We start from the raw sequence: 15,000 nt of genomic DNA, 5'->3' as shown, positions 1-15,000 counted from the left end.
GTGATAGACGCCAACGAGCCCGCGCATAGCAATCGAGGTGTAAAAAGGGCGTTGAAGGCAGGAAGCCTGGACGAAAGAGGCTACGAGGTCACCTCGAAGCGGTCTAAGAATCGGGCGCACTTGGGGCGACTACCAGTGCCAACCCCTTATCCCGCGGTGCGTCCGACACACAGAAATTTCCAAGGCGGCCAAGGAGCCTCCCCGCATAGCAATCGGGGTGTGAGGTTACGGATGCAGCATTGATAGCAATCGAGGTGTGAGGCGAAGGATGCAGAAGTGAGAGCCGAGGGATGTAGCAGAGATAGCAATCGGGGTGTGTGATGCAGAAGAGATAGCAATCGAGGTGTGCGGTGGGAAGGGCCCAGCAGCCAGAATGCATGAAGCGACGGATGAAGCAGTGATGACAACCGGGCTGTGAGGAGAGGAGGGATGCAGCCAAGAAAGCAATCAGGGCTCGAGGCAAGGGATGCATCAAGGATAGCAATCATGTTGTGAGGCGAGATTCCAAAGGCTAAACGTGAGAGGCTGCAGGGTCGACTCAGAGAGGTCTATGCATGTGAGAGGCTGAAAGCAAGGTCGACTCGGAGCGGTCTATGCATCGGGCGCGCTTGGGGCGACTACCAGTGCCAACCCCTTATCCCGCGACGCGTCCGACAAAGAGAACGTTCCAAGGCGGCAGAGGAGGTTACCAGCCGAAGGATGCAGTAGCAATAACAGGTATAGTTCCGCGGCGGCCGAGAAGACTCACCGCATAGGAATCGGGATGCGAGGCGAGGGATGCGGCGGGAAGGCCCCGACGGCTAAACGAAAGAGGCTGCAGGGCCGCCTCGGAATGGTCCAAGCATCGGATGCGATTGGGACGACTACCAGTGCCAACCCCTTATCCCGCGATGCGTCCGATACACAGATAGTTCCAAGGCGGCCGAGGAGCCTCACCGCATATCAATCGGGGTGCGAGGCGAGGGATGGGGCGGGAAGGCCCCAACGGCTAGACGGAAGAGGCTTCAGGGCCACCTCGGAATGGTCCAAGCATCGGACGCGCTTGGGGCGACTGCCAGTGCCAACCCCTTATCCCGCGATGCGTCCGATACACAGATGGTTCCAAGGCGGCCGAGGAGCCTCACCGCATAGCAATCGGGGGTGCGAGGCGAGGGATGGGGCGGGAAGGCCCCAACGGCTAGACGGAAGAGGCTTCAGGGCCGCCTAGGAATGGTCCAAGCATCGGACACGCTTGGGGCGACTACCAGTGACAGCCCCCTATCCCGCGATGCGTCCGATACGAAGATGGTTCCAAGGCGGCCGAGGAGCCTCACCGCATAGCAATCGGGGTGCGAGGTGGGGGATGCGGCGAGATGGCCCCAACGGCTAGACGGAAGAGGCCACAGGGCCGCGTCGGAATAGTCCAAGCATCGGACGCGCTTGGGGCGACTACCAGTGACAACCCCTTATCCCGCGATGCGTCCGATACGAAGATAGTTCCAAGGCGGCCGAGGAGCCTCACCGCATAGCAATCGGGGTGCGAGGTGGGGGATGCGGCGAGATGGCCCCAACGGCTAGACGGAAGAGGCTGCAGGGCCGCCTCGGAATAGTCCAAGCATCGGACGCGCTTGGGGCCACTACCAGTGACAACCCCTTATCCCGCGATGCGTCCGATACGAAGATAGTTCCAAGGCGGCCGAAGAGCCTCACCGCATAGCAATCGGGGTGCGAGGTGGGGGATGCGGCGAGATGGCCCCAACGGCTAGACGGAAGAGGCCACAGGGCCGCCTCGGAATAGTCCAAGCATCGGACGCGCTTGGGGCGACTACCAGTGACAACCCCTTATCCCGCGATGCGTCCGATACGAAGATAGTTCCCAGGCGGCCGAGGAGCCTCACCGCATAGCAATCGGGGTGCGAGGCGAGGGATGCGGCGAGATGGCCCCAAAGGCTAGACGGAAGAGGCTGCAGGGCTGCCTCGGAATAGTCCAAGCATCGGACGCGCTTGGGGCGACTACCACTGCCAACCCCTTATCCCGCGATGCGTCCGATACACAGATAGTTCCGAGGCGGCCGAGGAGGTGGGGGATGCAGCGAGATGGCCCCAACGGCTAGACGGAAGAGGCTGCAGGGCCGCCTCGGAATAGTCCAAGCATCGGACGCGCTTGGGGCGACTACCAGTGACAACCCCTTATCCCGCGATGCGTCCGATACACAGATAGTTCCGAGGCGGCCAAGGAGCCTCACCGCATAGCAATCGTGGTGCGAGGTGGGGGATGCGGCGAGATGGCCCCAACGGCTAGACGGAAGAGGCTGCAGGGCCGCCTCGGAATGGTCCAAGCATCGGATGCGCTTGGGGCGACTACCACTGCCAACCCCTTATCCCGCGATGCGTCCGATACACAGATAGTTCCAAGGCGGCCGAGGAGCCTCACAGCATAGCAATCAGGGTGCGAGGCGAGGGATGCGGCGAGAAAGCCCCAACGGCTAGAGGGAAGAGGCTTCAGGTCCGCCTCGGAATGGTCCAAGCATCGGACGCGCTTGGGGCGACTACCAGTGACAACCCCTTATCCCGCGACGCGTCCGATACACAGATAGTTCCAAGGCGGCCGAGGAGCCTCACCGCATAGCAATCGGGGTGCGAGGCGAGGGATGCGGCGAGAAGGACCCAACGGCTACACGGAAGAGGCTTCGGGGCCGCCTCGGAATGGTCCAAGCATCGGACGCGCTTGGGGCGACTACCAGTGACAACCCCTTATCCCGCGACGCGTCCGATACACAGATAGTTCCAAGGCGGCCGAGGAGCCTCACCGCATAGCAATCGGGGTGCGAGGCGAGGGATGCGGCGAGAACGACCCAACGGCTACACGGAAGAGGCTTCGGGGCCGCCTCGGAATGGTCCAAGCATCGGACGCGCTTGGGGCGACTACCAGTGACAACCCCTTATCCCGCGACGCGTCCGATACACAGATAGTTCCAAGGCGGCCGAGGAGCCTCACCGCATAGCAATCGGGGTGCGAGGCGAGGGATGCGGCGAGAAGGACCCAACGGCTAGACGGAAGAGGCTTCGGGTCCGCCTCGGAATGGTCCAAGCATCGGACGCGCTTGGGGCGACTACCAGTGACAACCCCTTATCCCGCGACGCGTCCGATACACAGATAGTTCCAAGGCGGCCGAGGAGCCTCACCGCATAGCAATCGGGGTGCGAGGCGAGGGATGCGGCGAGAAGGACCCAACGGCTAGACGGAAGAGGCTTCGGGTCCGCCTCGGAATGGTCCAAGCATCGGACGCGCTTGGGGCGACTACCAGTGACAACCCCTTATCCCGCGACGCGTCCGATACACAGATAGTTCCGAGGCGGCCGAGGAGCCTCACCGCATAGCAATCGGGGTGCGAGGCGAAGGATGCGGCGAGAAGGACCCAACGGCTAGACGGAAGAGGCTTCGGGTCCGCCTCGGAATGGTCCAAGCATCGGACGCGCTTGGGGCGACTACCAGTGACAACCCCTTATCCCGCGATGCGTCCGATACACAGATAGTTCCGAGGCGGCCGAGGAGCCTCACCGCATAGCAATCGGGGTGCGAGGCGAGGGATGCGGCGAGAAGGACCCAACGGCTAGACGGAAGAGGCTTCGGGGCCGCCTCGGAATGGTCCAAGCATCGAACGCGCTTGGGGCGACTACCAGTGACAACCCCTTATCCCGCGACGCGTCCGATACACAGATAGTTCCGAGGCGGCCGAGGAGCCTCACCGCATAGCAATCGGGGTGCGAGGCGAGGGATGCGGCGAGAAGGACCCAACGGCTAGACGGAAGAGGCTTCAGGGCCGCCTCGGAATGGTCCAAGCATCGGACGCGCTTGGGGCGACTACCAGTGACAACCCCTTATCCCGCGACGCGTCCGATACACAGATAGTTCCGAGGCGGCCGAGGAGCCTCACCGCATAGCAATCGGGGTGCGAGGCGAGGGATGCGGCGAGAAGGACCCAACGGCTAGACGGAAGAGGCTTCAGGGCCGCCTCGGAATGGTCCAAGCATCGGACGCGCTTGGGGCGACTACCAGTGACAACCCCTTATCCCGCGACGCGTCCGATACACAGATAGTTCCGAGGCGGCCGAGGAGCCTCACCGCATAGCAATCGGGGTGCGAGGCGAGGGATGCGGCGAGAAGGACCCAACGGCTAGACGGAAGAGGCTTCAGGGCCGCCTCGGAATGGTCCAAGCATCGGACGCGCTTGGGGCGACTACCAGTGACAACCCCTTATCCCGCGACGCGTCCGATACACAGATAGTTCCGAGGCGGCCGAGGAGCCTCACCGCATAGCAATCGGGGTGCGAGGCGAGGGATGCGGCGAGAAGGACCCAACGGCTAGACGGAAGAGGCTTCAGGGCCGCCTCGGAATGGTCCAAGCATCGGACGCGCTTGGGGCGACTACCGTTGCCAACCCCTTATCCCGCGATGCGTCTGATACACAGATAGTTCCGAGGCGGCCGAGGAGCCTCACCGCATAGCAATCGGGTTGCGAGGCAGATTATTGGGAAGGGAACCCCCTGGGATGCGGCTCAAGCAGTGCCCAAAGGGACTGGAATGCGGAATCACATCGAGAGACCCAAATGCTATACGAGGGCTCAAATCGAATTATCGATTTGGCCACGACATGGACGCATCGGAACGACTACCTTTGCCGAACCACTCGCAATTGCATCCATACCGAAACCAATAGACATTTCCGTTAGAGCCCTCGCATAGCATTCGGGAATCTCGCATGCCCCTCTAAATCGACCAATGCTGGCGCTCAATGAAAATCCGAGCGCTACCACCGTTCGAGCGCCAGCATTGGTCGAGTTAGAGGGGCACGGGGGAGAATGCTCCAGTCAACACCTCCCCTATATAAGTTATTTGTCCGATTCTCGCACAACCGTAGTCTGCCTCGTCGAATCAAACAACGGTCCCAGATTCCGACTTCCGTTCCGTAGAGACCCAAAAGCTAGATGGAGGCTCGCAAGAAAGAGAGTCGGCGCATAGCAATCGGGTTTCTCGAACGTTTAGGGACCGAGCTCACTTGCGGATAGGGCAAAATCCGCCAAGCAACCCAAAAGCTAGACGGGGGCTCGAATCGAATCGCCTAGGCGGCCACAACAACGACGTGTTGGATCGACTACCAGTGCCAAACCATTCAGCAAGACTAGTCTGTGTCGAGGCCGGATAGAGATTCTCAGAGAGCGCCCGCATAGCATTTAGGAGACCTGCCGCGTCCCTCACACTCGACAAATGGTGGTGCACGTTTATAAATCCGAGCGATCCCAACCCTTTCAAGCACCAACATCGGTCGAGATAGAGGGGCACGGAGGGGGCTGCGTGAGACAACACAGTCCCCTATATAAGTTATTTGTCCGATTCTCACACATCCGAAGAATGGTCATCAAATCGGACAACAGCCCAAACTTCCGACTTCCGTCCCAGAAAGCCCAAGAGCTATCTAAAACGTTCATGGCCGGAACTCGATCGCGGCTATACCAGTCCGCCAAGCAACCCAAAAGCTAGACTGGAGCTCTAGTCGAATCACCTCTGTGGCCATTGCAAGGACGTGTTGGAGCGACTACCATTGCCGAACCATTCCGCAGGTCGAGTCCATACCAAGGCCGCATAGAGATTCACGATGAGCTCCTGCATAGCAATCAGGAGACTTGCCGTGTCCATCACAATCGATAAATCCTGGTGCAAGATTTTTGCATCCGAGTGCTCCAACCAGTCGAGCACCAGCATCAATCGACATAAACGGGCACGGGGGGAGGATGCTCGAGAACACTACCTCCCCTATATAAGTTATTTGTCCGATTCTCAAGCAGCCGAAGTCTGGTCATCGAATCGGGTCAAAGACCACAACTTCCGACTTTACCCACAATGCAAGTCATCGAATCGAACATCGGCCCCCGAGTCGGACTCCATGCGTATGTCAGGTCATCGGACCCAAATTCCGCCTTCCTGCGCATGGCGGGCCATCAATATCAACTCGGTCATCGGACCCAAACTCCGCCTTTTTGCGTATGGCACGCCTTCAAATCGGTCATCGGACCCAAATTCCGCCTTCCTGTGCATGGCGGGCCATCAACATCAACTCGGTCATCGGACCCAAATTCCGCCTTTCTGCGCATGGCACGCCATCAACTCGGTCATCGGACCCAAATTCCGCCTTCCTGCGCATGGCAGGTCATCGGACACAAATTCAGACCTCGCCAATATGCCTACGTATCGAATCGGTCATCGGACCCAACTTCCGACTTCATCCATACTGTAGGGTCTTTGAGGTTGGCGCGGTGCGCTCAACCCAGGGAGTCGACCCATCGAAGCATACACCTCCCCTATATAAGCTATTTGTCCGATTCCCACACCTGTGTAGTTTGCACCTCTGACCAGGACATCGACCCCAACTTCCGAACTCGACTGCAACGACGGCACCAGCGCCTTGGTGCGCACCTTGCGACGCACAGTCCCAACATTCGCCTTCCTGCACATGGCAGGTCATCGGACCCAAATTCCGACCTCGCGAGTATGCCTACATATCGAATCGGTCATCGGACCCAACTTCCGACTTCATCCATACCGTAGGGTCTTTGAGGTTGGCGCGGTGCGCTCAACCCGGGGAGTCGACCCAACGAAGCATACACCTCCCCTATATAAGCTATTTGTCCGATTCCCACACCTGTGTAGTTTGCACCTCCGATCAAGACATCGACCCCAACTTCCGAACTCGCCTCCAACGACCGAACCAGCGCCTTGGTGCGCACCTTGCAACGCACAGTGCCAACATTCGCCTTCCTGCACGTGGCAGGTCATCGGACCCAAATTCCGACCTCGCGAGTATGCCTACATATCGAATTGGTCATCGGACCCAACTTCCGACTTCATCCATACCGTAGGGTCTTTGAGGTTGGCGCGGTGCGCTCAACCCGGGGAGTCGACCCAACGAAGCATACACCTCCCCTATATAAGCTATTTGTCCGATTCCCACACCTGTGTAGCTTGCACCTCCGATCAGGACATCGACCCCAACTTCCGAACTCGACTAAAAAGACCGCACCAGCGCCTTGGTGTGCACCTTGCAACGCACAGTGTCAACATTCGCCTTCCTGCACATGGCAGGTCATCGGACCCAAATTCCGACCTCATGAGCATACCTACTAATCGAATCGGTCATCGGACCCAACTTCCGACTTCATCCATACCGTAGGGTCTTTGAGGTTGGCGCGGTGCGCTCAACCTGGGGAGTCGACCCATCGAAGCATACACCTCCCCTATATAAGCTATTTGTCCGATTCCGACACCTGTGTAGTTTGCACCTCCGCTCAGGACATCGACCCCAACTTCCGAACTCGCCTGCAACGACCGAACCAGCGCCTTGGTGCGCACCAAAAGTGCGCACTTTTGGAGGGCACTTTTGTGCGCTCCAAAGGTGCGCACTTTTGGAGGGCACTTTTCTGCGCTCCAAAGGTGCGCACTTTTGGAGGGCACTTTTTGGAGGGCACTTTTCTGCGCTCCAAAGGTGCGCACTTTTGGAGGGCACTTTTTGGAGGGCACTTTTCTGCGCTCCAAAGGTGCGCACTTTTGGAGGGCACTTTTTGGAGGGCACTTTTCTGCGCTCCAAAGGTGCGCACTTTTGGAGGGCACTTTTTGGAGGGCACTTTTCTGCGCTCCAAAGGTGCGCACTTTTGGAGGGCACTTTTTGGAGGGCACTTTTCTGCGCTCCAAAGGTGCGCACTTTTGGAGGGCACTTTTTGGAGGGCACTTTTCTGCGCTCCAAAGGTGCGCACTTTTGGAGGGCACTTTTTGGAGGGCACTTTTCTGCGCTCCAAAGGTGCGCACTTTTGGAGGGCACTTTTTGGAGGGCACTTTTCTGCGCTCCAAAGGTGCGCACTTTTGGAGGGCACTTTTGTGCACTCCAAAGGTGCGCACTTTTGGAGGGCACTTTTCCTGTGCTCCAAAGGTGCACACCTAGGTGAGCACCTTCGACCACACCTTGTAGCACACCAAACTCTGACTTTCGACTTCATCCGCAATGCAGGGTCTTTGAGGTTGGCGCAATGCGCACAACCAGGGGAGTCGACCCATCAAACCCAACACCTCCCCTATATAAGCTATTTGTCTGATTCTCATACATGCGTAGCCTGCAGGAGCAATTAGGACATCGACCCCAACTTTCGGCTTCTAAACGAAAACAAGGTCTTTGAGGTTGGTGTAATGCGAACAACTAGGGGAGTCAACCCATCAAACCCAACACCTCCCCTATATAAGCTATTTGTCTGATTCTCATACATGTGTAGTCTACAGGAGCAATTAGGACATCGACCCCAACTTTTGACTTCTTAACGAAAACAAGGTCTTTGAGGTTGACGTAATGCGCACAACCAGGGGAGTCGACCCATCAAACCCAACACCTCCCCTATATAAGCTATTTGTCCGATTCTCATACATGTGTAGCCTGCAGGAGCCATTAGGACATTGACCCCAACTTTTGACTTCTTAACGAAAACAAGGTCTTTGAGGTTGGCGTAATGCGCACAACCAAGGGAGTTGACCCATCAAACCCAACACCTCCCCTATATAAGCTATTTGTCTGATTCTCATACATGTGTAGCCTGCAACAACGATTAGGACATCCACCCCAACTTCTGAATTCGTCTGCGTTGACCGCACCAAAGGTGCACGCCTTGGTGCTCACCAAAATCCGACTTCCGACTTCTTCTGCTATGCGGGGTCTTTGAGGTTGGCGCAGTGCGCACAACCAGGGGAGTCAACCCACCGAATGCAACACCTCCCCTATATAAGCTATTTGTCTGATTCTCATACATGCGTAGACTGCAGCAATGATTAGGACATCCACCCCAACTTTTGACTTCTTAAACAAGACAGGGTCTTTGAAGTTGGTGCAGTGCACACAACCAGGGGAGTCGACCCATCAAACGCAACACCTCCCCTATATAAAGCTATTTGTCCGATTCTCATACGTGTAGTCTGCAGCAGCGATTAGGACATCGACCCCAACTTCCGAATTCGTTTGCATTGACCGCACCAAAGGTGCACGCCTTGGTGTGCACCCTGGAGTGCACTTTGGTGCTCACCTCGGTGCACACTTTGGTGTGCACCTCGGTGTGCACCAAAGGTGCGCACCTTGGAGCGCACCAAAGGTGTACACTTTGGAGCGCACCACATAGGGTCTTTGAGAGGTTGGCGCAGTGCGCACACCAAGGTGGGTGTTGAGGTGCGTGCCGAGGTGGGTGGGTGCTAGGGTGCGCTCCATGGTGGGTGCCAGGGTGGGTGCGTGCTAGGGTGGATTCCAAAGAGGGTCATAGGGTGGGTGCCAAGGTGGGTTGGTGATATAGTGGGTTCAAAGGTGGGTACTAGGGTGGGTTCCAAGGTGGGTCACAAGTTGGGTGCCAGGATGCGTGGGTGTTAGGTTGGGTGCCAAGGTGGGCTCCTGCGTGGGTGGGTGCTAGGGTGGGTTTCAAGGTGGACGCGAGGGCGGGTGCCAAGGTGGGTAACAAGTTGGGTGTTAGGATGGGTGAGTGCTAGAGTGGGTGCCAAGGTGGGTGGGTGCTAAGGTGGATGCCAAGGTGGTTCACAGGGTGGGTGGGTTCTAGGGTGAGTTCCAAGGTGGGTCACAGGTTCAGTGCTAGGGTGGGTGTCAAGGCGGGTGTCGAGGTGCCTGGGTGCTAGGGTGTGGATGCCAATGTGGGTCATAGGGTGGGTACTAGGGTGGGCTGCAATGTGGGTGCCAAGGTGGGTAACATGCTCGGTGGGTTCTAAATTGGGTGCCAGGGTGGGTGTGCACCCACCTTGCCCGAGGTGGGTGCCAAGGTGCCAGTGTGGGTGGGTGCTAAGGTGGATGCCAAGGTGGGTGAGAAGGTGGGTGATAGGTTGAGTGGTAGGATGGGTGGGTGCCAAGATGGGTCACAGGGTGGGTGCAAGGGTGGGTAGGTGCTAGGGTTGGTGTCAGGGTGGGTGGGTGCTAGGTTGGGTTCCAAGGTGGGTGCGAGGGTGAGTGTCAAGGTGGGTCACAGGTTAGGTGCTAGGATGGGTGAGTGCTAGGGTGCAAAGGTGCCAGGGTGGGTGCTAGGATGGGTCGATGCTAGGGTGAGTGGCAAGGTGGGTCCACAAGTGTCAAGGTGGGTGCCGAGGTGGGTGCCAAGTCGGCGACTGCTATGGTGGATGCCAAGGTGGGTCACGGGGTGGGTGCCAAGTTGCTAGGTTGGGTTCCAAGGTGGGTGCCAACGTGGGTGCTAGGGTGCGTGGGTTAAAGGGTGTGTCACAACGTGGGTGCCAGGATGGGTGCGCACCCACACTGGCCAAGACGGGTGCGGGTGCAAGGTTGGGTTCCAAGCCCGGTCACAGGCTGGGTGCTAGGATGGGTGGGTGCCAAGGTGGGCACCAGGGTGGGTGCACCCACCCTGGCCAAGGTGGGTCACGGGGTGGGTCCTAGGGTGGGTAACGGGGTGGGTACTAAGGTGCGTGCCAAGGTGGGTCATAGGGTGGGTGCCAAGGTGGGCACCAGGGTGGGTGTGCACCAACCCTAGCCAGGGTAGGTCACGGGGTGGTTGTCGGGGTGGGCGTCAAGGAGCCAAGGTGGGTGGCAAGTAGCCAAGTTGCGTGCCAAGGTGGGTGTCGGGGTGGGTGCCAAGGATCCAAGGTGGGTGCCAAGGAACCAAGGTGGGTGTCTGGGTGGGTGCCGAGGTGGGAGCCAGGGTGGGTCCCAAGGTGAGTGCAAAGGTGGGTGCCAGGGTCAAGGTGAGTGCCAATGTGGGTTCCAAGGTGCCAGGGTCAGGGTGAGTGCCAATGTGGGTTCAAAGGTGCTAAGTTGGGTGCGAGGTTGGGTGCGAGGGTGGGTGGGTGCCAAGGTGTGCTAGGTGGAAGCCCGGGTGGGTCGGCATCCCATGGGTGTCGAGTTGGGTGCCTGATGGGTGCTTCTTGTCAAGTTTTAGTCGTCGGGACTCATTTCGAGCCTTAGAGGTCGTTTCTTGTCCGGTTGCCCTGTCTTCGACCTGGGAACCCAATTTTGGTCCTCGGGTCCCATTTTTTTTTGTCTCGCATCCCACTTTTGGCCTGTGGCCTTTTCGGGGTCGATTCTCGTTTTGGGCATCAGAGCATGTTTCTTCTCCTAAAACCCAATATTTGTTTATTAAGTCTCGGAACACATTTTTGTTCTCGTGGACCCATCATGGGTCTTGGAACGCATTTGTGGTCCTTGGGTCCCATTTTGCATCCCGAAACTTGTGTTTTGGTGCTTGATCCCTATTTTGGGTGCCCACCTTGCACCAAGTGCGCACCCGGGGCAAACCGAGCGCCTTGGTGCACCGGGGCAAGATCGAGCGTGCACCCGAGGCGCCCCGAACATGCACCAAGGTGCACTCGGCCCACATGTGAGCGCAGGTCGTTGCGCCCGAGGTGGTGTGTGGGCACCGCGTTGCAGACGGGACACTGCACGCACACGACGCCCCCTCCAGGTGCACGCACGTAGGCCGGGCCGGGTGCACACCCGACGCCCTAGCAAGGTGCGCGCACCCGGGCAGGGCTCACACTTGGCGAACGGGGCGCACTTCGCGAGGGAGGGTGTGCACCTCGACGGGGGTGGGTGGCCGGGGTGGATTCGCACGTGGGTCGCGGTTTGCTAAGTACACACTGCGACAAGCTCATAACGGGTGCGATCATACCAGCGTTAGTGCACCGGATCCCATCAGAACTCCGCAGTTAAGCGCGCTTGGGCCGGAGTAGTACTGGGATGGGTGACCTCCCGGGAAGTCCCGGTGTTGCACCCTTTTTTAGTTTTTCGCCGGGCGTCGCAATGCTATTTGAATAAACCTTTTGCCCGTTTGCGTTCTCGTCGGGGCCGGGCCGGGCCGGGGTGCGCTGCCCGCACTACCGCGCGCGCGGGGGCGACACCGAGCGCGCACCCGAGGCGCCCCGAGCACACAGGCCACGGTGCAACCCGGGCGTTGTGCGCGCACCCCGGTGCGCCCGAGGTGCTGCGCGCGCACCCAGGTGAAATCGGTGTGCACCTCGGCCAGTGCGCGCTCGGTCGAGTCGCGCACGTTGGCCAAGGTGCACGGTGATGTTTCTTACTCTAAGGTTCCGCACCAGACGCCCGGGACAGGTGAGCGAAGCTGGGCGGGGCCGGGTGCGCGGCCGGGGCAGGTGCACGCAGCTGGAGAGAGCTTTGGAGCACACTTCGGAGCGCACCAATGATGCGCTCCATTCAAAAGTTTCCTGAAAAGGCAAAAAAAGTTGAGATTATAGAATTTCCCACTTGAGAGATTGTAAAAAAAAAAAATTTAAAATGAAGGAAACGCGGGTGCCAAGGTGTGCGCAGCCCAGCCAAGGTGTGCGCACCAAGGCGCCCACCCTGGCGAAGGTGCACGCAAGGTGCGCACCCGAGGCAAACCGGACAATTAACCCAACTTTCGACTTCGCGCGCACCTTGGAGCGCACTTCGGAGCGCTCCTTGGTGCGCACCAATCTTGGGCACCTCGGAGTGCACCATGGCGCCCACCAAGGTGCGCACCCGGGGCAAACCGAGCTCCGACTTCGTGCGCACCTTGGAGCGCACGAAAGGTGCGCACCATGGCGCCCACCAAGGTGCGCAGCCCAGCCAAGGCGTGCGCATCAAGGTGCGCACCCTGGCGAAGGTGCGCACCCGGGGCAAACCGAGCTCCGACTTCGTGCGCACCTTGGAGCGCACAAAAGGTGCGCAACCCAGCCAAGGTGTGCGCACCCCGGTCAAACCGAGCTCCGAATCGTGCGCACCAGAGGTGCACGCCATCGTGCGCACCTTGGAGCACACTTCGGAGCCCTCCTTGGTGCGCGCCGATGTTGCGCACCTCGGAGCGCACCCGGGGAAAACAATGCAATTAACCCGACTTTCGACTTCGTGGGCACCTCGGAGCGCTCTCGGGTTCGCACCTCGGAGCACACCGAGGTGCCCACCCTGGCGAAGGTGCACGTGAGGTGCGCACCCGGGGCAAACCGGGCTCCGACTTCGTGCACGCCGCACCTTGGAGCACACTTCGGAGCGCTCCTTGGTGCGCACCAGGGCGCGCAACCCAGCCGAGGTGCCCACCCCGGCGAAGGTGCACGCGAGGTGCGCACCCGGGGCAAACCGGGCTCCGACTTCGTGCACGCCATGGTGCCCACCGCGGCGAAGGTGCACGCGAGGTGCGCACCCGGGGCAAACCGGGCTCCGACTTCGTGCACGCCGCACCTTGGAGCACACTTCGGAGCGCTCCTTGGTGCGCACCATGGTGCCCACCAGGGCGCGCAACCCCGCCGAAGGTGCACGCGAGGTGCGCACCCGGGGCAAACCGGGCTCCGACTTCGTGCACGCCGCACCTTGGAGCACACTTCGGAGCGCTCCTTGGTGCGCACCATGGTGCCCACCAGGGCGCGCAACCCCGCCGAAGGTGCACGCGAGGTGCGCACCCGGGGCAAACCGGGCTCCGACTTCGTGCACGCCATGGTGCGCACCGCGGCGAAGGTGCGCACCCGGGGCAAACCGGGCTCCGACTTCGTGCACGCCGCACCTTGGAGCACACTTCGGAGCGCTCCTTGGTGCGCACCAGGGCGCGCAACCCAGCCGAGGTGCCCACCCCGGCGAAGGTGCACGCGAGGTGCGTACCCGGGGCAAACCGGGCTCCGACTTCGTGCACGCCGCACCTTGGAGCACACTTCGGAGCGCTCCTTGGTGCGCACCATGGTGCCCACCAGGCCGCGCAACCCAGCCAAGGTGTGCGCACCAAGGTGCACGCGAGGTGCGCACCCGGGGCAAACCGGGGTCCGACTTCGTGCACGCCGCACCTTGGAGCACACATCGGGGCGCTCCCGGGTTCGCACCGGCGTTGCGCACCGTGGTGGGCACCTCGGAGCACACCAAGGTGGGCAGCGAGGTGCGCACCTTTGATGCGATGCCTTCACTAATTTCCATAAAAGGCAAAAAAAAAACGAGATTTTAAAATTTCCGTTTTGAAAGATAGTGAGAAAAAGGGAATGCTGGTGCCATCTTGAGCCCGCCCTGGTGCGCAGCCCAGCCAAGGTGTGCGCACCAAGGTGCCCACCCTGGCGAAGGTGCGCGCCCGGGCAATTAACCCAACTTCCAACTTCGCGCGCGCCAGGGTGGGAGCGCACCCAACAACCGGGCCTGGGAAGAGCCAATGCGAGAAACCCCACCAAACGCTCTGACAAAAAAAGAGGGGGCGCTCCAGTAACCCCGCTTCGGAGCGCACCCTGGGCAAACCCAGCCAAGGTGCCCACCCCGGCCAAGGTGCAGGCGAGGTGCGCACCCGGGGCAAACCGGGCTCCGACAACGTGCACGCCGCACCTTGGAGCACACTTCGTAGCGCTCCCGGGTGCGCACCTCAGAGCACACCAAGGTGGGCAGCGAGGTGCGCACCTTTGATGCGCTGCCTTCACTAATTTCCAGAAAAGGCAAAAAAAAAAGGAGATTTTAAAATTTCCGTTTTGAAAGATAGTGAAAAAAACGGAACGCGCGTGCCATCTTGAGCCCGCCCTGGTGCGCAGCCCAGGTAAGGTGCCCACCCTGGCAAAGGTGCGCACCCGGGCAATTAACCCTACTTCCGACTTCGTGCGCGCCAGGGTGGCAACCGGGCCTCGGAAGAGCCAATGCGAGAAACCCCACCAAACGCTCCGACAAAAAAAGAGGCGGCGCTCCAATAACCCCGCTTCGGAGCGCAGCCGGGGCAAACCCAGCCAAGGTGCCCACCCCGACGAAGGTGCACGCGAGGTGCGCACCCGGGGCAAACCGGGCTCCGACAACGTGCACGCAGCACCTTGGAGCACACTTCGAAGCACTCCCGGGTGCCCACCGGCGTTGCGCACCGTGGTGGGCAGCGAGGTGCGCACCTTTGATGCGCTGCCTTCACTAATTTCCAGAAAAAGGCAAAAAAAAATGAGATTTTAAAATTTCCGTTTTGAAAGATAGTGAAAAAAAAGGAACGCGGGTGCCATCTTGAGCCCGCCCT

General features: G+C 59.7%; 1 non-coding gene across 1 annotated transcript; it reads left to right on the top strand.

Annotated features, from left to right (window-relative positions):
• Positions 1–11,668: 11,668 nt before the first annotated feature.
• On the top strand, positions 11,669–11,787 carry LOC131863164 (5S ribosomal RNA). The gene has a single exon (XR_009362099.1). It is a non-coding gene; the product is annotated as a 5S ribosomal RNA (ribosomal RNA).
• Positions 11,788–15,000: the final 3,213 nt, after the last annotated feature.

This window comes from Cryptomeria japonica, unplaced genomic scaffold, assembly GCF_030272615.1.
Source record: "Cryptomeria japonica unplaced genomic scaffold, Sugi_1.0 HiC_scaffold_56, whole genome shotgun sequence".
Classification (NCBI taxonomy): Eukaryota; Viridiplantae; Streptophyta; class Pinopsida; order Cupressales; family Cupressaceae; genus Cryptomeria; species Cryptomeria japonica.
The sequence above is the reverse complement of the archived record's forward strand: the minus strand, read 5'-3'. Positions and strand labels throughout refer to the sequence as shown.